The sequence below is a fragment of the Canis aureus genome, chromosome 5 (genome assembly GCF_053574225.1).
Source record: "Canis aureus isolate CA01 chromosome 5, VMU_Caureus_v.1.0, whole genome shotgun sequence".
In the NCBI taxonomy this organism is placed as follows: domain Eukaryota; kingdom Metazoa; phylum Chordata; class Mammalia; order Carnivora; family Canidae; genus Canis; species Canis aureus.
In genome coordinates, this window is record NC_135615.1 from 60,791,635 (window position 1) to 60,816,870 (window position 25,236).

The 25,236-nt window shown below is 37.4% G+C and overlaps 1 long non-coding RNA gene across 18 annotated transcripts in view; it reads left to right on the forward strand.

Annotated features, from left to right (window-relative positions):
• LOC144314342 (uncharacterized) overlaps positions 1–25,236 on the forward strand; it is a 154,973-nt gene that overhangs the window by 34,664 nt on the left and 95,073 nt on the right. For 6 of the 18 annotated variants that reach the window (XR_013380158.1, XR_013380165.1, XR_013380164.1 and 3 more), the window contains one exon: positions 2,309–2,362. The exons of the other annotated variants lie outside the window; for them this stretch is intronic. This is a non-coding gene — a long non-coding RNA (uncharacterized LOC144314342). The remainder of the gene's footprint in view (positions 1–2,308; positions 2,363–25,236) is intronic. 18 annotated transcript variants of the gene reach the window in all.

The window sequence follows — 25,236 nt, forward strand, 5'->3', positions numbered from 1 at the left end:
CTATCTTAGATACAATTCTCAATTGGTATAATTGTTGTATTTGAGAAAACCATATGGTTTGTGACTAAATACAGTGATTCCATCTTAGTGCCCTTTTGTATATATGTTGACTGGATTCTTCTGTTTCTCATGTATGCAGTGAAAACAGCTCTCGTCCCGAGTAGGTGTTTCAGCGCGGAATTCCACCATGACCATATTTATTTGATGCACTTAACTTTTGTACCCGTATCATGAAATGCAGTCTGCAGAGTAGCACTCTCCTCTTTTATGTTACGCTTGTCTTTGCTGTTTACATCCAGTTAAGGATTTGTATCTGGTACTTCTCTTTGAAGATCCCTACCAGAACACTTCACTCTTGTCATTTTCAGAAGTTCCCTTTGGTCAACTTTCTCTGCCTTAACTTTTTTTCATTTCAGTCTCCTAGTCTTTGTGAGCTCTTCTCTGATTTCTCATTTTTGCATTTTCCCTACAATTTCTCAGAGTTCTTCACATGTTAGCAAGCTTGCATTTCTTCAAGATTTTTAAATATTTGATTAGGTAGCTAAATATTTTTTTTAGGTAGCTAAATATTAATAACATATACATTTTTGGTACACATGAGATTAGCGAAAATACTGGGCACTGTTAGGTTTACATTTCATTTTATTATTATTATTTTTTAAGATTTTATTTATTCAGGAGAGGCAGAGAGAGAGAGAGAGAGAGAGGCAGAGACAGAGGGAGAAGCAGGCTCCCCACAAGGAGCCTGATGTGGGACTTGATCCCAGATTTTTGATTTTCTGAGTCTGTTTTGGTAAGTTATCTTTTCTAGAGAATCATTCAAATTTTGTTATGTTTCCAGACTTACTGGCAGCAGGTTACTCAACCTATTTTCTTATGATTTTTAAAAATGTCTATTGTATTTGTGCCCCCCTTTACTTTTGTATCTGCTTTATTTGTGTCTTCATGTTTTCCCCCATGATTAGTCTTAATCACAAAATAGTTCATTTATTTTTTTATTTTCAAAAAACAAGTTTAAGGTTTGTTCCTATTGTTTCTTTGTTTCCCATTTCATTAATTTCTGCTTTTATATTTGTTTTGTCATTCTACCAACTTCCTCCAAATCTCTTGAGTCATTAGTTTTTAATTTTTCATGTTTTATAATTTGTTCATTTAGTTATGCCCCACACATATAGAAATATACTCTTTTATTGTGAACCAGTTTTAAATATTTTATAATTTTCATTGTGAGTTTTTCTTTTAATTCATAAATTATTTAGGAGTAAATTGAAAATTTCCAAATATATGTAATATTTTTAGATCTTTTTTGTTACCAATTTCTAAACTTACTACATTTTGAGTAGATATCATGGTCTGTTTGATATTTTCCTTGGTGGTTTTTGAGATTTGTCTTTGTCCTATTATGTGGACAGCATTCATAAATGTTCCATTTTTATTTTAAAACGAATGTAAGGATCCTTGGGTGGCTCAGCGGTTTGGCGCCTGCCTTTGGCCCAGGGCGTGATCCTGGAGTCCCTGGATCGAGTCCCGCGTCAGGCTCCTGGCATGGAGCCTGCTTCTCCCTCCTCCTTTGTCTCTCTCTCTCTCTATGTCTATCATAAATAAATAAATCTTAAAAAAAAATAAATAAAAAGAATGTAAGTTTTTAAATTGTTGCATGCATTATCATTTGCATGCACCATATAATTATGGTCATTACGGCAAGTCTGTTAATTGTGTTATCATATCATTTACAGCCTCAATGTTTTTATCTTTTGATTACAGAGGCACATAAAAAAATCAATCATGATTGTGCATCTTTTCCTCTATTATTATAACTATTTTCCCTGTATATTTTGAAGCTGTGTGGTTAGGTTTATGCAAGTTTGGAATTATTATATCTTTTAATGAGTTGATTTTTTAATTTTTATGTATTCCTACTAATACTGTCTTTGTTCATACATTATTTTTTGCTTGATATTAAAGCAAATATGATTTGTAAGTATTTTCCTGGTATGTTTTTCCATTATTTATTTTTAACTTTTCTGTGTCCTTATGGTTTAGTTGTGGCTCTTAGAGTCAACCTATAACCAGATTTTATTTTCAAATCCAACCTGAGTCTCACATGTCCATTATTGAAGTTCTTTCTTGTTTTAATATCCATGAAATGTGACATTATTGTTATTGTTGTTGTTGATGTTTTACCAGTTTCTTACCTCTTTGTTGCTTTTTTTAGTCCCTTCTTTCCTTTTGGGTTCAATTTCCTTTTTCCTAAAGTACACGCTTAAGTAATTCAGCAAGAATATCTGAATGATTTACTGTCTCACAGGAGAATTTACACAGTGTTCTGGGAAGATAACAACTTAACTGCTTTGCTGAGCTGGTGAGTAAAGTTTTCTCCATTTGGTTGCCACAGTCAAAGCAGTCCTTAAAGGGCTTTGGCTTTATTTGGAAGCCCAGCTTCCAGCTTTCTCCTGCTTCTAGCCCAAAGCTGTATTTTCTGCCTCTGTGCCTTGCAGTTTCCAGCCCCAAGACCCATTATTAGATTTAATACCACTTCTTCATAATGTCTTTTGTTGCTCTGGCCTTATATTCCCAATTCATTCCTGTCAGTTGGGGAGAATTCTTGCTTTCTTTTAAGCTTGGCTATGTGTTAATTTTTTTCTACTAATATTTTACTCAGAAGTTCTGTGTGTTTGGAATAAGAAACAATTTTACTTCTATTTCAAGCACAATGATCATAGGAATGGAATCCTAAAGTTCTTTTCCAAACATGTATGTTTTTATCTCTAGTATGAGTTTCAGTTACACTACATCTTTGGCCATATTTAGGAAATTAAAGATTTGGACACTTGTTTTAACTATTTTCTTCATTTTGCAACTAAAACACCTTTTGATGTGCAAGTATTGATACATTTTTGCTGATGGTCTGAAATTTTTCCTACCCTACTCTCCCATGGCCCTCACTTTCATGCTTTTCCACCACCTTCTTATTACATGAATGATTTTTAAGTCATCATCAGCTTCTCACATTGAAAAGTGATATGGTGAACATAGAGCTAAATGATTGACTGTGGCCCCCAAATATCTCTCTTTAAAAGTGTCTGTGTTTTAACAGAAGACTGGGAAATACAAAGAATGAGTAGATATTGGCATTGAAGAAGGCTATTATAAGAGATATTTTGGGGGCCAATTCTCTTCGAGCACCCATAGACCACATTACCTCACAACACTATTTTTGTTCTTTCTTTCTCTCTTTCTTTCTTTCTTTCTTTCTTCTTTCTTTCGATTTTATTTATTTGAGAAAGAGCAAGAGAGCATGAGTGGGGGATGGGCAGAGGGAAAAGCCGATTCTCCATCAAAACAGGGAGCCAGATGTGGGACTCCATCCCAGGACTCCAGGATCATTACCTGAGCCAAAGGCCGTTGTTTAACTGACTGAGCCACCCATGCACCCTGTTATTTGTGTTTAAACATATCTCATCCTCCAAAGAACTCAGGGTCAACTCTCATGGATTTTGAAGTAAATAAAAACTCAAAAGTGGGAAAGGACCAAGAAAGCAACATAGGAGGCTTCTAAACCTCCTTTCTCCCACAAATGCACCTAATGTAAAGCTACATATGGAGCAGTTCCCTCTGAGAGAAATCCGGAATATAGTTGAATGACTCCTTACACATCAGATAACTGAGAAAATACCTACAGCAAAATGAGTAAGAAATTCCAGGACATGCTGTCATCATAAACCCCACCTATGGCACAGTGCCATATAATTGGGAGGGAACCCTTAACTTCAACTTCTCCCTCAGAAGCATAGAGTTTGAATTGCACATTTAGTGCCCCAACCTTTAAGGCTCCCACTCAAGGGATGGGCTCCCCAAACCCCTAGCTCTGAAAGCCAATAGGGCTTGTATTCACAAGACTCACAGGACTACGGAAAACAAAGAAGTAGTTTTTAACAGGTGAGTGAACACTCACTGTAGCTGTCCCTCAACATCTCAGCAAATATGGAGTATGCAAAAATATTCATCTTCCTATCTTTCTTTGGAAACAAACTGACTGCATATCTTACCATCTGCTGCCTGAGGGTCTGGCTTCTAATTTGCACACATATGAGGGCTAACTGCTGCAATCTTCCACAGAGTCTGGGGGAGTTCCTGGTCACTGTCATTGCCTTCTACCTTAATCACTTCAGTGATAAAACCAGGTCTCCAACATGTCTTTTTTTTTTTTTTTAAGATTTTATTTATTTATTCATGACAGAGAGAGAGAGAGAGAGAGGCAGAGACAAACAGGCAGAGGGAGAAGCAGGCTCCATGCAGGGAGCCTGAGGTGGGGCTCGATCCCAGATCTCCAGGATCACATCTTGGGCTGAAGGTGGCGCTAAACTGCTGGGCCACCAGGGCTGCCCTCCAACATGTCTTTTGAAGGAGATTTTGTACATACCTGGCCTTCCACAGCTTTTGCAGTTGTAGCATGAGAGTTGGACCCCTGAATTACCTGGCTCTGATAGCTAATGGGGCTTGCATGTATGAATCCCATAGCAAAGAAACAGTTTTCTTTCTTTTCTTTTCTTTTTTTTTTTTTTTTTAAGATTTTATTTATTTATTCATGAGAGACACAGAGAGAGGCAGAGATACAGGCAGAGGGTGAAGCAGGCTCCATGCAGGGAGCCCGATATGGGACTCGATCCCAGGGCTCCAGGATCACATCCTGGGTGGAAGGCAGATGCTCAACTGCTGAGCCACCCGGGCGTCCCAGAAACAGTTTTCAAATGGGTGCAGGGCATCCCTCCATGGCCGTACACCTAGGCTCAGTTTAGAGGGAGCAGGCAAAAATACCCATCTCCCAGATTTTCCTTGGAGAGGTTTAACCACATACTTTCCCAGTTGCTGCTTGAGGATCTGGCTTCTAATCAGCCTGCATTTGTGTGCTGATTGCAATCCTCCCCTTTGGACACTGACAGGTCTTGGCACACCCTCAGCTACCGGAGCCACCAGCTACTGGAGAATAAATACAGTAGCTTAAAAAATCACAAACATTTTAGTGGGACAACTAAGAGCTCAGGCCAGGCTGATTGACAGCATTCATCTACACTAGATGTCAGGACTAGAAGAGGTAACTATTTTATCTAATGTTCAGAAACCAACACAGAGGGTCAAGGAAAATGAAGGATAAGGGGGGATATGTTAAAACAACATAATAAATCTCTAGAAGCCAATTTTAATAAAATGGAGATAAGTGATTTAACTGGTAGAGAGTCCAAATAACAATCATAAAGATGCTTACTGAGGGCAGGAAAGCAATGGATGAGCAAAGAGAATTTCAACAAAGAGATAGAAAATATTAAGGGGCAGCCCTAGTGGCTCAGAGGTTTAGCGCCACCTTCAGCCCAGGGCCTGATCCTGGAGACCTGGGATCAAGTCCCACCTCGGGCTCCCAGCATGGAGCCTGCTTCTCCCTCTGCCTGTGCCTGTGCCTCTCTCTCTCTCTCTCTCTCTCTTTTGCTCTCTCTGTGTGTGTCTTTCATGATTAAACAAATAAAATCTTTTTTTTAAAAAGAAAATATTAAAAAGTACCAAACACATCATATTGCTGAAGAGTACAATAACTGAACTGAAAATTCAGCAGGAGTTCAGCAATAGACTAGACAAGTGGAAGAAAAGATTAGTGAGCTTGAAGACAGAGCAGTCATATTTATCCAATAAGAGGAGCAAAAGAAAAAAAAGTGAAGATAGCTTCAGGGACTTATGGGACACCATAAAACTGACATATATATGCATTATAGGAGTCCCAAAAGAGAAGAGAGAAAGAAAGAGCAGAAAGCTTACTTAAAGAATTAAAGTCTGAAAACTTTCGTAACCTGGGAAGAGAAACAAACATACAGATCCAGGAAGCCCAAATAATACCAAATAAGATGAAGCTAAAGACACATCAATACATATTATTGTTAAATTGTCAAAAATTTAAGACAGAGAGAGTAGCATGAGAAAAGCAACATTTAGGGGAGCTCCCATAAAACTATCAGCAGAATTTTTCAGCAGAAACTTTGCAGGCCAGAAGAGAGTAAGATGATATATTCAAAGTGCTGAAAGGACTGCCAATCAAGAATATTCTACCTGGCAAAATTGTTCCTCAGAATTTAACGAGAGATAAAGATAAATTTAAGGAGAGAGTTTTCCAGACAAAAGCTGAAAGAATTAATCACCATTAGACCAGTTTTATAAGAAATGTTGAAGAGAGTTCTTCATGGTAAAATGAAAAGATACTAATTAGTATCCTTTAAAAAAAAAAAAAGATTTATTTATTTATTTATAATAGACACAGAGAGAGAGTGAGAGGCAGGCTCCATGCCGGGAGCCCGACTCGGGACTCGATCCCAGGACTCCAGGATCGTGCCCTGGGCGAAAGGCAGGCACCAAACCGCAGAGCCACCCAGGGATTCCCCCCTCCCCGCTTTTTTTTTTTTTTTAAAGATTTCACTTATTTATTCATGAGCGACACAGAGAGGCAGAGGCATAGGCTGAGAGAGAAGCAGGCTTCCTGCTGGGAGCCTGATACAGGACTGATCCCAGGACCCTGGGATCATGACCTGAGCCATGCAGGTGCCCCACTAATTAAATAACTACATGAAAATATAAAACTCACTGGTAAAGGTAAATGCATAGTTAAATTTGGAATAATCTAATATTGCAATGGTGATGGATAAATCACTTATAACTTTAGCTTGAAAGCTAAATACAAAAGTATTAAATATAACTATAGTAATTTGTTTTTTTAATAAATTTATTTTTTATTGGTGTTCAATTTACCAATATGCAGAATAACATCCAGTGCTCATCCCGTCGAGTGCCCCCCTCAGTGCCTGTCACCCATTCACCCCCACCCCCCACAATCCTCCCCTTCCAGCACCCCTAGTTTGTTTCCCAGAGTTAGGAGTCTTTATGTTCTGTCTCTCTTTCTGATATTTCCCACACATTTCTTCTCCCTTCCCTTATATTCCCTTTCACTATTATTTATATTCCCCAAATGAATGAGAACATACACTGTTTGTCCTTCTCCGATTGTCTTACTTCACTCAGCATAATACCCTCCAGTTCCATCCACATTGAAGCAAATGGTGGGTATTTGTCGTTTCTAATGGCTGAGGAATATTCCATTGTATACATAAACCACATCGTCTTTATCCATTCATCTTTTGATGGACACCGAGGCTCCTTCCACAGTTTGGCTATTGTGGACATTGCTGCTATAAACATCGGGGTGCTGGTGTCCCGGTGTTTCATTGCATCTGAATCTTTGGGGTAAATCCCCAACAGTGCAATAGCTGGGTCGTAGGGCAGGTCTATTTTTAACTCTTTGAGGAACCTCCACACAGTTTTCCAGAGTGGCTGCACCATTTCACATTCCCACCAAGAGTGTAAGAGGGTTCCCTTTTCTCCGCATCCTCTCCAACATTTGTGGTTTCCTGCCTTGTTAATTTTCCCTATTCTCACTGGTGTGAGGTGGTATCTCATTGTAGTTTTGATTTGTATTTCCCTGATGGCAAGTGATGCAGAGCATTTTCTCATGTGCATGTTGGCTATGTCTATGTCTTCCTCTGTGAGATTTCTCTTCATGTCTTTTGCCCATTTCATGATTGGATTGTTTGTTTCTTTGGTGTTGAATTTAATAAGTTCTTTATAGATCTTGGAAACTAGATCTATAGTATCCTTTATCTGATATGTCATTTGCAAATATCTTCTCCCATTCTGTAGGTTGTCTTTCAGTTTTGTTGACTGTATCCTTTGCTGTGCAAAAGCTTCTTATCTTGATGAAGTCCCAATAGTTCTCTTTTTTTTTTTTTTCTTTTGCCTTCGTGGATGTATCTTGCAAGAAGTTACTGTGGCTGAGTTCAAAAAGGGTGTTGCCTGTGTTCTCCTCTAGGATTTTGATGGAATCTTGTCTCACATTTAGATCTTTCATCCATTTTGAGTTTATCTTTGTGTATGGTGAAAGAGAGTGGTCTAGTTTCATTCTTCTGCATGTGGATGTCCAATTTTCCCAGCACTATTTATTGAAGAGACTGTCTTTCTTCCAGTGGATAGTCTTTCCTCCTTTATCGAATATTAGTTGACCATAAAGTTCAGGGTCCACTTCTGGGTTCTCTATTCTGTTCCACTGATCTATGTGTCTGTTTTTGTGCCAGTACCACACTGTCTTGATGACCACAGCTTTGTAGTACAACCTGAAATCTGGCATTGTGATGCCCCCAGATATGGTTTTCTTTTTAAAAATTCCCCTGGCTATTCGGGGTCTTTTCTGATTCCACACAAATTTTAAAATAATTTGTTCTAACTCTCTGAAGAAAGTCCATGGTATTTTGATAGGGATTGCATTAAACGTGTAAATTGCCCTGGGTGACATTGACATTTTCACAATATTAATTCTGCCAATCCATGAGCATAGAATATTTTTCCATCTCTTTGTGTCTTACTCAATTTCTTTCAGAAGTGTTCTTTAGTTTTTAGGGTATAGATCCTTTACCTCTTTGGTTAGGTTTATTCCTAGGTATCTTATGCTTTGGGGTGCAATTGTAAATGGGATTGACTCCTTAATTTCTCTTTCTTCAGTCTCATTGTTAGTGTATAGAAATGCCACTGATTTCTGGGCATTGATTGGAAAGATAGAAAGAGATGGAGTACTTCCAAATTCATTCTATGAGGCCAGCATCACCTTAATTCCAAAACCAGACAAAGACCCCACCAAAAAGGAGAATTTCAGACCAATATCCCTGATGAACATGGATGCAAAAATTCTCAACAAGATACTAGCCAATAGGATCCAACAATACATTAAAAAAATTATTCACCATGACCAAGTAGGATTTATCTCCAGGACACAAGGCTGGTTCAACACTCGTAAAACAATCAGTGTGATTCATCATATCAGCAAGAGAAAAACCGAGAACCATATGATCCTCTCATTAGATGCAGAGAAAGCATTTGACAAAATACAGCATCTATTCCTGATCAAAACTCTTCAGAGTGTAGGGATAGAGGGAACATTCCTCAACATCTTAAAAGCCATCTACGAAGAGCCCACAGCAAATATCATTCTCAATGGGGAAGCACTGGGAGCCTTTCCCCTAAGATCAGGAACAAGACAGGGTTGTCCACTCTCACCACTGCTATTCAACATAGTACTGGAAGTGCTAGCCTCAGCAATCAGACAACAAAAAGACCTTAAAGGCATTCCAACTGGCAAAGAAGAAGTCAAACTCTCCCTCTTCGCTGATGACATGATACTCTACATAGAAAACCCAAAAGCCTCCACCCCAAGTTTGCTAGAACTCATATAGCAATTTGGTAGCATGGCAGGATACAAAATCAATGCCCAGAAATCAATGGCATTTCTATACACTAACAATGAGACTGAAAAAAGAGAAATTAAGGAGTCAATCCCATTTACAATTGCACCTAACTATAGTAATTTGTTAATGGACACACAGTATTAAAAGATGTGCATTGTGACATCAAGAAAATAAAATTTGGGGGTATATAAAAATGTAACACTTTTATATGTATTTGAAATTAAGTCATTATCAACTTAGAATAGACTGTTAAACTGTTTTATGTAAGCCTCTTGGTAACCACAGAGTAAGAACTTGTAGTAAATACACAAAAGTAAAGGGAAAGGAATAAAAAATACCACTACAGAAAGTGGTCAAATCACAGCAGAAGAGAACAAGACAAGAAGAAAGGAACAAAGGAACTACAAAAAAGCCAGAAAATAATAAAATGGCAGTAGTAAGTCTATATCTGTCAATAATTACTTAAACATAGATGGACTAGATTCTTCAGTCAAAAGATCCAGAGTAGCTGAATGGATAAAAAATGAAGACTTAACTCTATTCTGCCTACAAGAGACTCACTTCAGTCTTTTTATGTGTGTGTGTGAAAAAATTTATATTTAGATTTATAGCTGGCTGGACTCAGTTTAGATGATTCCAATTTTGTTGGCAACATCCAAAACATCATAGTCAGGAGCCAGTCGAACATATGCTTTCTTCTCTCCATCAAGCCTGATCATGGTGTTGACCTTGGCCACATCAATGTCATAGAGCTTCTTCACAGCCTGTTTGATCTGGTGCTTATTGGCCTTGACATCCACAGTGAACACAAATGTGTTGTTGTCTTCTATTTTCTTAGAAAAAACGCCATCTTTGTGAAAGTTAAAGAAGCATATAAATGAAAAGTGAAGGGCTGGTAAAAGATATTCCATGCAAATGGAAACCAATGAAAGCATGAGTACACACATACACACATCAGAGAAGATGGGTTTTAAGCCAAAAACTGTAACAGGAGACAAGATAATTATATAATTATAAAGGGGCCATTCAACAAGGGTGTATAATAATTGTAAATATTTGCACACTCAATATCAGAACACTTAAATGTATAAAGCAAATGCTGACAGATCTGAAAGGAGAGATATATAGAATAGTGGAGGGGGGCACCTGGATGGGTCAGTCAGTTAAGTATCCAACTTTTGATTTCAGCTCAGGTCATGATCTTGGGCCCTGGGATTGAGCTCTAAATTAGGCTCCATGCTCAGTTTGATTGAGATTGATTGGATTGAGATTCTCTCTTTCCATCTCCCTCTGCCACTCCTCCCCCCACCCACTATGTGTGCTGCTCTCTCTCTAAAATAAGTAAATACATCTTTTAAAAAAATAGTAGGAAACGTTAGTACCCCATTTTGAGTAATGGATAGATCATTCCGACAGAAAGTCAATAGGGAAACATTTGACTTAAAATATGCATTAGACCAGGTGGGTCTAACAGACATACAGAACATTCCAATCCAACAGCAATGGAATACACACGTTCTTTTCAAGCACACATGGAATATTCTCCAGGAAAGATTATATGTTAGGCGAGGAAACAGGTCTTAATAAATTTAAGAATATTGAAATCATATAAAGCATCTTTTCTGACCATGATGTCATGAGACTAGAAATCAATTACAAGAAAAAAATGGAAAAAATCTGCAAATACATGGAGATTAAATAACATGCTGCTAGACATTGGGTTAAAGAAGAGGTATCAAAAGAGAAATTTTAGGGACATCTGGGTGGCTCAGCAATTGAGCCTCTGCCTTTGATTCAGGGTGTGATCCTGGAGTTCTAGGATAGAGTCCCACATTGGACTCCCTGCATGGAGCCTGCTTCTCCCTCTGCCTGTGTCTCTGCCTCTCTCTCTTTGTGTCTTTCATGAATAAATAAATAAAATCTTTTTAAAAAAGGACATTTTAAAAATACCTTGAGACAAATGAAAATGGAAACACAACATGCCAACACTTACAGGGTACTCCAAAAGCCATCCTAAGAGTGAAGTTTATAGCAAGAAATGCCAACATTAAGAAAAAAATCTCCAATAAGCAATCTAATTTTCCACCTCAATGAACTAGAAAAAGAAGAACAGACTAAGCCCAAATTTATAGAAGAAAGGAGATAACGTAAGAACAGAGAAAAAGGAAATGAAATAGAGACTAAAAAGACAATAGAAAAGATCAATGAAACTGAGAGCTGGATTTTAGGAAAAATAAAATTGACAAATCTTTAGGTAGACTAAGAAAAAAAGAAAGAAGACCCAAGTAAAATCAGAAATGAAAAAGGAGACATTACAACTGATAACACAGAAATACTAAATACCATAAGAAACTGCTCTTATATGCCAACAAATTAGACAACCTAGAAGAAATGAATACCTTTCTAGAAATATACAACCTGCCAAGACTGAATCATAATGACATAGAAAATCTAAACAGACCAATTACCAGTAAGGACATTTAATTAGTAATCAAAACTTTTCAACAAAGAAAAGTCCAGGACCAAATACCTTCACTGGTAAATTCTACCAAACATTTAAAGAAGAATTAGTACCAACCCTTCTCAAACTCTTACAAAAAATAGAAGAGGAGAATTACTTTCAAACTTGTTTACAAGGTCAGCATTTATCTGGTACCAAAGAAAGACATGGACACGATAAGAAAAGGAAACTACAGGCCATTATCCCTGATGAACACAGATGCAAAAATCCTCAACAAAATATTTGTAAACCAAATTCAACAGTACATTAAAAAGATCATACACCAAGATCAAATGATATTTATTCCAGTGATACAAGGATGGTTCAACATATGTAGATCAATAAATTAGATGTACCACATTAATATAATGAAGGATAAAAACCATATGGTCTTCTCAATAGATGTAGAAAAAGCATGTGACAAAATTCAACATTTTTATGATAAAAACTCTCACAAGCTGAGTGTAGAAGGAACGTATCTCAACATAATAAAGACGATACATGACAAGGCCATACTAGCATTATACTCAGTGATGAAAAGCTGAAAGCTTTCCCTCTAAGATCAGAAACAAGACAAGGATGCTCACTCTTGCCACTTTTATTATTTTATTTTATAGTACTCATAGAAAAATGGTAGACTAGTGGTTTAGAAAAATTAGGGGTTGGGAAAATTTGGAGGATGCTGTTAAAAAGGATACAGACTTTAGTTATAATATGAATAGGGTCTTAAGCTCCTGGGTGGCTCAGTAGCTTAAGCATCTGCCTTCAGCTTGGGTCATGGTCTCAGGGATGTGGGGCTTCCTGCTCAGTGGGGAATCTGTTTCTCCCTCTTCCTTCTTCCTCTGCCCCTCCACTTGCTTATGCTCTCTCTCTCTCAAGTAAGTAAATAAAATCTTTTTTAAGAAGATGAATTAGTTTTTGGGATCTAACACTGTAATATATGATTGAAATTTGCTAAAAGAATAGAACCTAAATATTCTCACCAGAAAAGGGAAAATAAAGGTAAATAATTGAGGTGATGTATGTGTTTGTTAATTAACTTGATGGTGGGAAACCTTTCATGTATACATGTGTCAAATCATCACATTGTCACTTTAAATATATTACAATTTTGTCAATTATACCTCAGTAAAGATGGAAAAAAAAAGAAAGTTGTGTCAGGAACTATTACCTGAAGAAAAAAAGAAGATATGAGAGAATTAACACCCTCAGGAGAAACATCAACTAAAGGGGACAGAACTTTGTTTAACACCCTTAGGGACAGACAATTCTCCAAGGTTCTGAATTCCTTGCTTTTCTCTTTTTTTCTTGTCTAATTTTACCTTAACCATCACTCCTGTTCCCTTGGATCATCTCTCAATAAATGCCCTGCACCCTAGTCCTGGTCGGAGGCTTTCCTGGGGGACACCAAGATGTCTCTCTTACAATTTTATACTGCTTATATGCAGGTATAGTTTTATCACTGATGTGCTTGCAGGCATCCAGAGATAATGTACAGTATTGCTTTTAAACTCTGTAAGTGGTATTACACTCTTTAAAAAAAAGAAACTTAAAATGGAAATAATCATATTCCTAAAAGGAAAACTTTTCTCTTCTGATCTTTTTCTCCATTCTTTCTCAAAACAAACTAAAATAAAAGCCAAAAAACCCCCAACCCATCAAACTAAAACAAACAAATGCCACTCATAATCAAAACACCCTATTTCCACAAAAATATCTTAAACACATAACTCAAGACATAGCATACAAAATGATGCAAATTGTAGTCCAGATGTAGAATAGTATCTGGGCCATCTTTCATCATAGAATGAACATGAAGCCTATTTCAAAGAGAATGAAAAAGGAAGTCATGTTTTAATATGTGAAAGGCTACCTAAAAGTATGTGGAGTCTGTCATATTTGTGCATATAAATCTAATGGGAAATTAAGTAAGTCTGTAGCTGAACACTGTCATCACCAGGAATTCTTCATGTGAAAGAAAAACCTTTAGGCTTATGCCAGAAAATGTTCCTACATGTGCAAATGCCTAATTCAGCTACTAGTCCTTACAAATTGAACAGCTTGTTGAAAATTCAAAATCCAGTCAGAAGTTGCATCCAGGCTCAGATGTTGATATCAATATCTCCTGGTGATCAAGCTGTAACACAGCCAAAGCCTTGGCCTAGCTTCTTCACTTAATTCTCAGTGAGCCCTTTGTTTCCTCTGGAGTGGAATGCATTTAAATTCCAGCTCCTTTATATGTGCTTACATAGACTGTAAACCATTAGGAATCTTAGCGCAGATGAGAGTGGGAAATCTGCCTATTTCAGTCTCTGCCATTATATTTAGAGCATTAGATAATGAGCGTCCTAGTAAAGTCAGCAGAGGGCAACCAGATTACTTGGGATAATTGACAGATAAGGAATAACGGACAGGTAGTAAATGATAGGAGTTGTAGAATAGTTTGTAGAGAAGAAGTGCTCTCCAGTAGCACTGCTAATGATAATAAAGAAGTAAGGAGCTGATATTAATAAATGGGTAAAAAATCATCTCAAATTAGCACATTTATCATTTAGAAGCAATATTTGTATAACAATGTTTCAATTCCAATTTGTGGGGTAAACTATTATTAACAGCTAATTGTGTATCTTTTCAGAAGCTTTTAATGAATATGTAAGCACATATAAGCATATCTTGTATTTTTTACATAAAAAAAGTTGTGTACCTGCATCATAAACATTTTTTATATCAGATCATATAGATCTTTTTAAATTCCTCTAACTGTTGCAAAATATTGTCAGAAGTACTTTATTGAACTAGTCTCCTAATGATGAACATTTACACTGTTATTATAATCCTCAAACTTTCACTAAGCCTGCAACAATTAACATTATTCATGTGGCATTTTATACAAATGTGAGTATATATGTAGGATAAATTCATATGAAGTAGAATTGCTGGATTAAAATTTGTATATATTTTGAACTTTGATAGATATTGCCAAATTTTCATTCAAAGAATAAATTCCTTGAGATCAAGTGGAATGTGCATTTTATATTTCAGAAATGTGCCAATTTGTATTCCTGAACAATAGGCAAACTAGATAATCTGAACACCTTCCCCCAAAAAAAGACCCCTGAAATATTAAACAACATATAACAAATATCTCATCTGTAAAGCTAGGGTTGCAAAAAAGTAAGGCAAATCGCCAAGTACCAAAAATGAAGAAGCTGAAAAACAAGGAAAGAAGCAGGCATTGAAGCCACTGATGCCCAAGGGTATTTGCTGTTCCAGGTAACCAAGATGTTCAGTGTTTAACAGTCACAGGAAGACTAGACCTTGGGCCCAGCATCTCGAGAATCAAGGGGAAATGAGGACCCTCACTGGAACTGGAATCTTCAAGCACTACATTTGTCATGAAAAGATGGGCTTTAAAAAAAAAAAAAAAAAAAAAAAAACAGCAAAAAAGGAGGCTCTAAGGTACATTCTCTAGCCTGGCCTAATAACACAATGCCTCCTCAGAATTCATTACCAGAGGCCTGTCCTCAAATTGATTAGGGGTTCTAATATATATATATATATATTACCTTGGCACTTTGGGTGCCTAACAGAAGCAAATGCAAATCTGTAAAGACTCATATCTTCAACCCAGGCTGCATAAGATTCCCATGGATCTAAGGCTTGATGGAACATAAACTGATAATCCAAACTTGCATCATAGAGGAAAAAAAGATTTCCATGTATGTTGCAAGTGGAGAAAACAGCCATTATTAGACCTTTAGTACCTTCAGATAATCAAGCCATCAGATAAGTGAATATAAAATGAGTTTTATATTTTTAGAAGACTTAAGGAAATGATATCAGAAGATATAACTAAGAATACATACATAGTATAAACAAGACTGACTGATTTTTTAAAAACAAAATAGAACTTTTAAAAATAAAAAATACAATAATTGAATTTTAGAATGGAGTAGAAAGGCTATATAAGAAGATCAGACTCAGCTGTAAAAAGAATTAGCATACTGGAAAGATCTAAAGGATGTACCCAAAGTGTAGCCCAAAGTTATGAGGATGGAAAGTATGAAAAATGCTGAACACATAAACATGAAAAGGAAAAACATGTATTGGTATTCTAGATGGAGAAGAGAATGGGAAGGATTGGAAATGTTTGAAGAGATAATAGGTGAGAATTTTCCAGAATAGGTAAAAGACACCGACTCATCAGGTTCAGGGAGCACAATAAATTCCAGATTCTTCCACTGCATTTTACCATAGCATATTTTATGAAATAAAACTGTATTTTCCAAGCCCAAATTTATGAGATTGTTTTACATTTTGCAAATATCTTTCATGTCTGGCTTAATAGAAAAAGGCTAGATTCTCATATCTGCTTCTGCATTCAATCTGTTTTAATATCACATATTATGTAGCCTCTGGAAAACTCCAACTTGTGAGAGAAGGGGAATAAAAAAGATGAATCTTGTCTTAGTATTATTATAAATTCAGTTTTGACCTTGTAGAACTTCTGAAATATTATCCAGTTTCCTTAGGATCTCCAGAGCACACTTTGAGAATCCCTAATTTAGAGTCTATCATAGATCATGGTTGGTGAACTTGGTATTACAAATTTTAAAATTTCACACATACATACTTCATATATGCACTATCTGAATCATGGTTTTTCAGGGAATTAGAATACAAAAATTATACTTGTATCTGAAACAAGACTCAAGGGATTAATTTCATCTCTCTTCCATGATTCAGAGGTTAATTCAGGGTCCTGCAAAACTATCTTTGTGAACATCAATGCATTATATAGGTATTTGCAGGATTTTTGTGTTATACCATTTGGGGGTTTTTTGGTGAATAAGATGGTAGATAAATTAGTTGTTACCATAGCATGATTGAGTGATATATGTGAAAGATGTATATAATTCAAGGCTACATAATTGCAAAACTGTCCCAGAAGTGGAAGACAAAATAATCTATCAGGAGACCAACACAATGTTTCAGAATCATAAGGAAACTAATGCAACAATTGATGTAGAAACACTGACTCTGGAGGCCACTGGGGGAGAATTAGAGGATATTTTTAAATTGCAAAAAGTCTCATTTTCATAGCTTGAGTTAAATTCTGCCATCAAATTTTCTTTAACTAATCTCCATCTGATGTTTCTCACTTCCAATTTTATGTCACTAAAGAGATGGCCCCCATCTGAATCCGTTAAGGGATCAGATTCTTGTACTCTGTCAGTCTTGTCCACATTGAACAAATATGATCCACATGCTTCTCCTTTCGTATTTATCTCATTGTATAAAACTCATTGTATAATGCAATACATTATTTCAATATTTCCCAAGAGAGAGACAGCTACAATAACCCATTAGATCTCAGACATCTCAATTTCAATTAAAAAAGACTAATATTCTCTCTAAATATTTGGGTGTATCCACAAGGCTTAATCCAAATTCATTTCTGCTGAAACATGGATAGTAGAAGGTTAACTGGCCAATTTTTAATATGGGACACCCTGTGACTTGCAAAAATGATGGAAAGGATTAAAAAATGTTTGTTCTCCACCTCATTACAAAAAGGATATGATAAAAGAATGATTTGTTCCAGTAGAATTTTGTTCACTATACAAACATACAATGAGTACCTTCTGGGTACTAGGCACTTTGCTAGGCTCTGGTTTATAAAGATAAATCAGAAATAGTCTTCGCCTTCGTAGCCCCACTAGAAGAAGAGCGATGCCTATAAATAAGAATTGATTTAGAGTATAAAATTTATAAAAAAGGCATCTGGGTGGCCCAATGGGTAAGCATCAGACTCATGAGTTCAGCTCTGGTCATGATCTCAGGGTCGTGAGATTAAGCTCTGCATCAGGCTCCATGCTCAGCAGCAGGGAGTCTACTTGAGATTCTCTCCCTCTGCCCTTCTCCCCAGTCATTTGCATTCTCTCTCTCTCTCTCTCTCTCTCTTCTTCTCGCTCCCAAATAAACCTTTAAAAATTAAAAAAAATTTTTTAATAAAGATATGTATAAGATATATTTATGCACAAAAGGAATGATATATTCTGCTTATGGAATCAGAAAAGGTTTTATTTTTTTGCTGGTTTTAAAGAATAAGTTGGAGTTTTCTAGGCTAATCAAGGAGAGTAAGAATATTCTAGGCAGAAAGAACTACATGTGCAAAGCCCTTACAAGTCTAGGCATGGCAAGTAATTCAGTTTGGCAAGGCTAGAGTGAAGGGTGAAGACAGAGTGCAATTGGAAATGATGTTAGAGAGTGAGTAGAAATCAGTTTATCAAGCATCTGTAGCCATGCTAGGGAGCTTGAACGTTATCACACAGGTCTTTGGTTTTCCACATATGCCCTAGGATATCAGGGGATTCACAGAGATGTCTGAGATGTTGGTGGGAATGTGGTCAAGGCAAGAAGGTACCCCTACTCCTGCTTCTATAGGAACCATGCAGGTTTACATGTGCATGCTTGAAGCAGGACTTCATTTTTCTCAATAGCTGTTCATTGAGCACATAGTAGGTACTAGGACTTGTGCTGACATACACAATTCATGGCCTCCTAGTGTAGAAAATATTCCTTTAAAAAAAGTTAGAGTGGCACCTGGGTGGCTCAGTAGTTGATCATCTGCCTTTGGCTCAGGTCGTGATCCCAGGGTCCTGGTATCAAGTTCTGCATTGGGCTTCCCACAGGGAGTGTGCTTCCCCCTGCCTATGTCTCTGCTTCTCATGAGTAAATAAATAAAATCTTAATAAAATTTTTTTAAAAGTTAGAAATCCACACCTGTAATTGATGGAGAACCACAGTAAGGTGTCAAGCAGCAAAGTGATATGATCAGGTTTGCTTCTTAGAAATATCACTCCAGGGGCTTCTGGGTACCTCAGCTGGTTAAGCATCTGACTCTTGGTTTCAACTCAGTCATGATCTCAGGGTTGTGAGATCGACCCCCACATCCGACTCCCCACATGAGATTCTCTCCCACTCCCTCTGCATCTCCCCCCCCCCCCCCCCCACCCCGCCACTCTCTCAAAAAAAGAAATCTCACTCTGGTTGAAATTTTTTTTTTTTTTAAAGATCTTATTTTTTAATTTTTTTTTATTTATTTATGATAGTCACAGAGAGAGAGAGAGAGAGGCAGAGACACAGGCAGAGGGAGAAGCAGGCTCCATGCACCGGGAGCCTGACGTGGGATTCGATCCAGGGTCTCCAGGATCGCGCCCTGGGCCAAAGGCAGGTGCCAAACCGCTGCGCCACCCAGGGATCCCTGGTTGAAATTTGTACAGTAGATTAGAGAACAGAGAAGCTGGGTAGAAAGTGAAGGCATAAAGTCAATAGGCCTAGAGGTGCATTGAAAGTGGAGAAGAAGATGACAGCATGTCAGGGTAAGTCCTAGGCTTCCAATTTAGATGAATATGTCTACCACAGGGAGACTAGGAGAATGAGAATGGTGCTGAGGAAAGCCTATGGGGCTTTCAACTTTTAGGGAGATGTTGGAAGAGGGCAAGCTAGTTAAGGAGGCTGAGAAGGCAGATGGGGAGAGAGAGGAGATTGAGAGAAAGTTGAACCAGGGAAGCCTTGGCAGCAGTGTTTCAAGAGGGGACACATGAGCAGTGTCCAGGGCTTTAGGAAGACCTCATGGAATAGACTGAGAAATCCTCTCTTGAATTGTCGGCTGGAGAGGCTTGGGAGACTTCCACAGGATCAGTTTCAGTGGAAAGCAGATTGAAGTGGGCTGAGAAGTAAGTAAGTGGCAAGGAAGCAGAGACAGTGAGACTAGACATCTTCATGAGGATGGCTGTGAAGGCAGAAGGAGAGAGAACATGATTGCCAGAGAAAATGCTGGGGTGGGAGGTAGGAGTTTATCAATATGTGCAGTGGAGGAATCCAGAATGGTGGAAGATTGAAGACAATGCTGTGTGTGTATGTGTGTGTGTGTGTGTGTGTGTGTGTGAGTGAGATTGCTAAGGGAGGTCTGTGAGCAGGTGGGAGAAAACAAGTCTCCAGCACAGGTCTTTACTGAGAAGCCCTAAGTGTCTGAGAATTTAATAAGAATATATTCAGCACACATGTATATACGTATCTGCATATTCACATATTTGAGATATTTTCAGGGGGGCAAGTTTATTGAGAAAAATTTGAAAATAAATTTCAATTGTATCAGGGCACTGGAAGATTTGGGTTATTGAGGAACTGTGGAATCCTAATCATGTTTTTTTAGTTATTAAATTTCTCAAAGTTTGGAACAACAGGGACACATTTGTTGAATTCTAACTGATAGCACAATGATTTGTTCTGGAGTGTTCAGGAAAGGCATACGTTTTTTGCTTTTGTTTTTGTTTTTGTTTTTTTTATCACTGAAGACTCCTTAAAGAAACTCTTCTCTCCTTCACCTTTTTCCATTCGTTTACCTTTGTTGGCTCTGAGTTTTCCATGAGTCACCCAAAGCTCTTTCCCCCTCTGTATTAATATACCTTAGAGCATTCCATAGTGGTTTTTCATGTGCTGCCTGTGGGTCATCCACTTCTTAGATGATATATTATTTTCTATTCCACAGCTGGATTTTACAGAGATGCTGGTAACCCTCTGAGTCAAACCAGATGTGTGAAGTTATTAGCCTTTGGACATGACTTTATTTTATTTTTTAAAGATTTATTTATTTTATTTTTTAGAGATGGAGTGAGAGTGAGGGAGAGCATGAGCGGGGAGGAGAGGGAGAAGCAGGCTCCCCCACTGAGCAGGGAGCCTGATGCAGGGGTCATGACCTGAGCCAAAGGCAGATGCTTAACTGATTGAGCCACCCAGGCACCCCTGGGGATGACTTTAAAATGAGAAATGGCATTATATTCTGTAAATAGTCGCTGTTGGTTCTATCTTTAAAAACATCATGGATGTGAAATAAGCTATTAGCTGTCATCCTGCCTGTAGATCTGGTGCTGAGGGGATGGGATGGGAAGGTTTGGTTGACACAAAGCTCTGAACAGGGCAGGGGTTGGGGACTAAAAGTCTATATTTGTTCTTGAATTTGCTACTAATTTCCATTGGGTGGGAGAACTCTCTTAAATCCCACTATGTGTGAAGTTCTCACTCTGCAGAGAGTAATACAGCATCCACAGGTAGTTCATAGGGGAATGCAACACTTATTTAGCAATTAAGAGGAAGTTTAACTTAATATCATAAAATGTTCCTGACAGTTGGGCTTGTTAAAGTATGAAATGGCCCTGGGGAGAGCTTCCCTTGGCACAAGGCTTCACCTGGCCACAGTGTTTATTAATGATTATGAAAGTCAAGCTAGGTCTCCCAGACAGGCACAGGCTTGGTTTCTATGGTGTTTTTTTTTTTTTTATAGGTTTTGACATTGATTTCAGACCAAAGACATTTAAATCTTCTTCCCACCTTAATTTACCAAAAGAAACATATTCCTGGTTTATTCAGCACACCAACTTCTGTCCACCCCTGGGAATTCCTTCTGAACATTTGCCATTATAATTTCTGGTCTGTATTCACTGATATTATTTTGTCAACAGTTGGTGACTAAGCTTTCATGCTAGGCCACTTTTCTTGTCACCTGTCTTGGTTGTTATTTTTCCCCAAACATATATATTTTCTCCAAACAGTACCCAAATGCTAGATTGTCAAAAGGAAATTGACAAAAGTATGCTGTGCTATGCACTGTGAAAGGGGCTAATCAAAGCAGCTTTTTAATTGCTATAGTAATGATTTAGATGTGCAAAAAATACTAAAGTTAAATTTGCATGACTAATTAATTAAGCAAAGCTCACAATTGACAAACATAATTAGCACATCCAAAATTGAAACCACATCCTGGTTCTCTTAACTTGGAGCCAAAAAAGACAACGTGAAGTGCTCAAAATCCCCTTCCTTTCACTATCTATAGGTCTCATTGCCAATTCTCATACTTAGGTTTGTTATGCACAGAGCATAGTTAATTGAAAAACATTCCTGAGGATCTGACTTTTTTTTTTTTTTAACAGAGAAGTCTCAAGAGTTTGGCATATTTGCTCCATCTCATAGCAGCTAAATTTTTTCTAGTAGAGTGGATATCTTCTCATTTAGGGGAAAAGTTACCTATCTATTATTGCTATCATCTATCTTTCCATAGATTGTTGTTCGACCAGCTTTTATGGTATATACATATTCTATGTGGGCAAGTGGTTTCATCTAGAGATCCTGAAAATTATGTAATAGTAGGTCAAGTTACCATGAAACTCTATCAGTTAACATACATATACCTTTCCGTATTAAAGTCATGAAGTTCCAAAGTAAGTCAGTGTCCTGGAGTCTTTGCTGAGCCAAAGCCATACTGGATTCTGAGGAAGTAGGGAAAATATCCTTCCTCCAACTTTCTCATGCTCATCCAGTGTGTGATGTGCTTTGTCACCTGGCTACCAAAGTAGAATGACTGTGCTCAGAGTAACCTCGGGGAGAAGTCACTTCCCCTGTATCCTAGATACTCTTCCTCTTTTTATAAAGTGAAGAGACCTCAGTTGGACTGATGACCAATATCTAGGTCAGGCACCATATTTTTCCCCACTGTGAACCCTCAAATGTTACCTGCAAAACCAAGTCCTCATTCTTAAGCAATCACAGCACAACAATCATGGCAAACCTCCCTCTGTGCAAATTGGCTCTTGAGAGTCCCACCCACTAGCACAACACACTTCATGCATTCATTGAACTAGTACTGATGGAGTGCTTGCTTTGTGTGAGACACTATTCTAGACATAGGCCACTGCCTGTTTAATACCAGACTGGACTTCTGCCAGTTGCTTGTGTGCATCCATTGTGTAGGTATGTACACACAGATCTTCATATGCAGAACTTTCGTTTCCTTTTAGTAACAGCTGTTCTGCTTCTATGTAGCTAGGAAGCATCTTTCATCTTTGATACATAAATAGAAAGAAGCATTAAATGATTACTATCATGAAAACTTCCCCCCCCCCCAAAAAAAAGAAAACTTCCCCAAATACAGAAAACTGCTAAAAGCAACACTGGGTAATACCCAGTAGCCATCAAGCAGAACTTCCAAATGGCATTTATTATATTTGCTTCAGATTTTTTTAAAATCAAAGAACTAATGCCTTACTGATAAATCTTTGATCCCTTCTTTCCTCATTTTCATTTCCTTCCTTCTCTTCCTTCCCAGAGGCACCATTATTGTGATTCTGCTCTGCAGCCATCTTCTGTATTGTTTATATTTTTACTAAATATAGAATTTGGCTAAAATATATGCAGTATTGTTTTTATACATTTTGTAAATTCCATATAAATGCTTTCATACTATGTGTGTGTATGTGTGTGTGTGTATAGTTATATATTGTTCTGTTGTTGTTCTTAAGTGTGGCCTATTTTACTATATTTACATGTAGCTCATTTTATCTACTGTATATTACTCCTTTCTATAAGTATAACTCAGTTGTTCTCCTTTTTCTACCTATGGCTATTTAGTGTCTTTCCATTTTTTTCCCCAATTACAAGCAATGCTGAAGACAATTTATTTACACACGTAAGGGAGAATTTTCCTAAAAATTTATATCTAGAAGTGGAATTATTAGGCTGAATATTATACATGTTTTCCAATGTTAGATATTGTTCTCCAAATGGTAGGAGAGCTTCTGTCAGCAATGTATGAGTCCTTCCTCCATATTCTTGCCAGTATTTGTCATTTTCAGACTTTTAAATTTTTCAGCCTGATGAGTTTCCCTGATTAGCACCCTTACACATGTGCCAACTGAGCACCCGAAATGTGGCTAGTCTGTGTCATGTTACACATGTAAAGAAATGAGATTTTGAAGATTTAATATGAAAAAAAGGTAAAATACCTCATTGATAATTTTTTGGATTGATTGTATGTTGACATGACAATTTGGATATACTGGGTTAAATAAAATGTATTATTAAAGTGAATTTCTTCTATTTATTTTGACTTTTTTTAATGTGCCTACTAGAAAATTTAAAAATGCATGTGTGGCTCTCAATACATTCCTATTGGTCAGCACTAGTGAAGAAACTCCAGTATAATGTTGACTAATCATGGTGAAAGTAAACTCCTTGTTTTACTTGTGATTTCAGTGGTAATCCTTCTGAAGAATCACCTTTATTTCTGATGTTTGATCTTGGTGTTTTGTAGTTACTTCATTAGATTGAGGAGGCTCTTCCACCCCCTACTTGCTGAGGGTGATTACAATGACCGAAGCTTGAATTCTGTGGCTTTGACCATGTCCATTAGGATGATCATATTGTTTCCCCATTTAATCTTTCAGTAAGGTCAACTACATTGGTTGATTTTTATAAACAAAATTTTAAATGTGGAATCACCTGAGATAAACCTACCTGGCCATTTTATACCCCTACTGGATTTCATGCTTAATTTTTTTTTTACTTAGAAATTTTTCGTGTATATTCATAGATGAGATTGCTCTGTGATATTGATTTCTTCTGTACTCTGTTGATACTAAGTTTTCAGGACAACTGCTGCTGCTAATAGTCAGAATTTATTGAGCACTTACCAGTGCCAGGGACTCTACATGTACTCTCTCACTGACTCCCCACACCAAAGTTATAAGGTAGATTCCATTATTATTCCCATTTTATAGAAGACAAAACTGAGGCAGAAAGAAGAGGTAACGTAATAAATGGTGACACTCCAGTGTGGGCAAAATGGTAGGCTGGATATCCCAAGAAGCTACCTGCAAAACCAAGTCCTCATTCTTAAGCAATCACAGCACAGTAATCCATATAAATGCTCCTACAAATGCACCTACAATGCTGAACTTTTTTTAAATATTAAGATGAATTTTGGGGGCACCTGGGTGGCTCAGTCAGTGAAGTGTCTGCCTGCAGCTTAGGTCATGATCTCAGGGTCCTGGGATTGAGCCCCACATCAAGCTCACTGATCAGCAGGGAGTCTGCTTCTCCCTCTCTCTCTACCCCTTCCCTCCACTTGCTCTCTCTCTCTCTTAAATAAATAAATAAATAAATAAATAAATAAATAAATCTTTTAAAAATATATGAATTTTGAACCTAGAAAAAAATAAAGACAGTCCTTAGATTCCCTTGTTTTCATCCTTTGACCTTCAATTTTAATAGACTCTTAATGAAGAACAGGAGAGAAAGAGATCCCTAGCAAGGTGGGAAGTTGGATTCAAGATCTGCAGGATGAGTCTAGGACCCATATGATGATTAAACTGGAAAACACCTCACCCCTTCTGCATTCTTAAGATAGGCAGGAAGGATATTTGCTTGTCTAGGCCATGGCTCTAGGTGAATGCACTGGGAGAGAGGAGGGGAGAAGGTTTAGAGTTGGTATTGCTACATCCTGTAAGTTTTAAAAGAATACTTTTTAAAAAAGATTTTCTTTCTTTCTTTCTTTCTTTCTTTCTTTCT